This window comes from Tribolium castaneum, unplaced genomic scaffold (genome assembly GCF_031307605.1).
Source record: "Tribolium castaneum strain GA2 unplaced genomic scaffold, icTriCast1.1 ptg000051l, whole genome shotgun sequence".
Lineage (NCBI taxonomy): Eukaryota > Metazoa > Arthropoda > Insecta > Coleoptera > Tenebrionidae > Tribolium > Tribolium castaneum.
The window spans coordinates 16,978-20,000 of NW_026986649.1; the positions used below are offsets into that span (position 1 = coordinate 16,978).

At 42.0% G+C, this 3,023-nt stretch overlaps 2 non-coding genes across 2 annotated transcripts in view; both read left to right on the plus strand.

The window, feature by feature from the left end:
• Positions 1–1,256: 1,256 nt before the first annotated feature.
• LOC135267560 (5.8S ribosomal RNA) lies at positions 1,257–1,413 on the plus strand. The gene has a single exon (XR_010335970.1). It is a non-coding gene; the product is annotated as a 5.8S ribosomal RNA (ribosomal RNA).
• A 476-nt stretch (positions 1,414–1,889) lies between these two features.
• LOC135267561 (large subunit ribosomal RNA) overlaps positions 1,890–3,023 on the plus strand; it is a 4,037-nt gene continuing 2,903 nt past the window's right edge. The window contains exon 1 of the ribosomal RNA XR_010335971.1: positions 1,890–3,023. This exon is cut by the window's right edge and continues 2,903 nt beyond it. This is a non-coding gene — a ribosomal RNA (large subunit ribosomal RNA).

Consider the following 3,023-nt stretch of genomic DNA (forward strand, 5'->3'; position numbering starts at 1 on the left):
TTGGAGTTTATTAATAAATAAAAGGGGCTGTCTATTCGTCTGTACTTTATGTACAAGACTAAAACTTTATACATACAAACCATAATAATAAATAAACTCGAAACAACCAACAACAAAATTAATACGCTACTGTACATACAAATACACATTTATACATACCATCATTTTACTTAACCGATGGTGAGTGATGTTTGAAAAATAAACGCTTAGGCTTACGGTTTTGTAAGCCAGTCTTTGCGTATTTTCTTCATCGTATTCGCTTCGGAAAAAAGAAAATAAAGATGGTGTATAATTAATGTGTAAAAGAGATGTTGTAGTTGTAATTTAATTTGTAAATGGTTGGAGTTTATTAATAAATAAAAGGGGCTGTCTATTCGTCTGTACTTTATGTACAAGACTACAAAAACGTTTTATAACAATAAAAAGCTCGAAACAACCAATAACAAAATATACTACTACTATACTACTATACATACAAACGCACATTTATAAATACATAAAATCAATTTACTTTATCGATAGTGAGTGATGTTTGGAAAAAAACGCTTAGGCTTACGGTTTTCGGGTACCTGGGTTCCGCATGCGTCGAAGTAATAATTTACTTTAACGACGCGACGAACCGTAGGAATCTAAATAAAAAAGTTTATTAACTTTTTTAGATTCTGTGGGTTTTAAATGATATACGCCCGACTGACGAAGGAACGTTTTGCACTGCCTGTGCTTTTCTTTTGATTCGTTTTTATGTCGACGGACGTTCTTAGAATGCCCACCAAACGACGTATCACACAAAACACCCTACAATTGTATTGTTTGGTAAATATTGTTGTGATTAAGTTTGTAGCTGTGGCGTTTGTTTGAAGAAAACGTCTGGTTTTTCGACATATTTTCTATTTAATAAATATACATAATGCTTATCGCAAAAGGAGCAGAGTTTTATAGACAAAGTTGATAGAGAAAAAAAACCTAATAGATATATATACGTATTTATAAAACGTTAATATCATCGGGTTATTCTTTATGTAAACTTAAACTATAACTGCATACTCTTTTCGATAAGTAGAAACAAATGCCACTTTAATTAAATAAAATATTATAAAATATAACGCCGAACGTTTCTTTCGATTGGTCCGTTTCTCACATATACATCACAATTGTAATAACCTTAAGTAGTTATTTTTGTTGTTGTGTGATGATGAAACGATTTCGATGTGGAACGGTGCGTTATGTAATAATATTTTAAATTTGTTTGAAAAGATTACCCTGAACGGTGGATCACTTGGCTCGTGGGTCGATGAAGAACGCAGCTAATTGCGCGTCAACTTGTGAACTGCAGGACACATGAACATCGACATTTCGAACGCACATTGCGGTCCTCGGATATACTGTTCCCGGACCACTCCTGGCTGAGGGTCGTGTCAATTTCAAAGACTGCTCGGTTTTTGTCTTAAACACAGCGCACAATGTTGTGTAGACAATTACGTCGGAGCGTGTTGGGTGCAAATATGACGCGTTACTATAATTGTTAATTGATTGTCGGTTGTCATAATAAAATATTATGCAACGTAGACAACAATAAAAACAATATAAATAATAACGCGGCATCCTAAAACGCAATAGCGGCTGACATTCTTATTAGTTTGTTGGTACAAGTTGGTTTAGACGTAGCACGTCCGATATTAAAAAGCAGCCACAACGCTTAAATTTCGAACGAAGCGATCGTCGTGTCCGAGACGTTAAAGTTGTTTATATGCATATTTTATGCACTATAATTAACAACAACAACATTCTCGCAACGACGTCAGATCGATGTTTGAAATTGTTTGGAGGCAGCCATATAAACGGAATACGTGTAATTATCGTCTGACAAAATAAAGGCAAATTTATATTTGCGACCTCAGAGCAGGTGAGACTACCCGCTGAATTTAAGCATATTATTAAGCGGAGGAAAAGAAACTAACTAGGATTTCCTTAGTAGCGGCGAGCGAACAGGAAAAAGCCCAGCACTGAATCCCGCGGCCGAAACCGGACGCCGGGAAATGTGGTGTTAGGGAGGATCCGTCATCCCGAGATTGTGCGACGCGTCCAAGTCCATCTTGAACGGGGCCACAGCCCATAGAGGGTGCCAGGCCCGTAGTGACCGTTGCCGATAACGGGAGGATCTCTCCTCAGAGTCGGGTTGCTTGAGAGTGCAGCCCTAAGTGGGTGGTAAACTCCATCTAAGGCTAAATATGACCACGAGACCGATAGCGAACAAGTACCGTGAGGGAAAGTTGAAAAGAACTTTGAAGAGAGAGTTCAATAGTACGTGAAACCGTTCAGGGGTAAACCTGAGAAACCCGAAAGGTCGAAAGGGGAGATTCAGCGTGACTCGATAGCGGCGCTAAATGATCATGCGACGAACGGCGTACGCGTCGTTCGCGCCTTTTGTTTATGCGAACCGAAGTCGAACGCGTGCACTTCTCCCCCAGTAGGACGTCGCGATCCTTTGGGTGTCGATCTAAGGCCCGCGGTGGAGCCCGTTCGAACGGTTCGCCGTTTCGGACGAACCCGCGGTGTTTCCCGGTCGACTCGCTCGAAGGTATGCATATGGCGCCGGGCCGCTACACAGTTAGCGTCCGACCATTGGCAAGCGCGTTCGTTTATGACGGTAATCGCACCTGGTGTCGGTTCTGTCTACGAATGGCTGTTCGCCAATGAGTTCTCGGACAGACTCGGTTGAAACGCCGATCTGCGACGCTATAGCTTTGGGTACTTTCAGGACCCGTCTTGAAACACGGACCAAGGAGTCTAGCATGTGCGCGAGTCATTGGGACATGACTAAACCTAAAGGCGCAATGAAAGTGAAAGTTCGTCTTGCACGGACTAAGGGAAGATGGGCGGCCGTTACGGCTGTCGCCCCGCACTCCCGGGGCGTCTCATTCTCATTGCGAGAAGAGGCGCACCAAGAGCGTACACGCTGGGACCCGAAAGATGGTGAACTATGCCTGGTCAGGACGAAGTCAGGGGAAACCCTGATGGAGGTC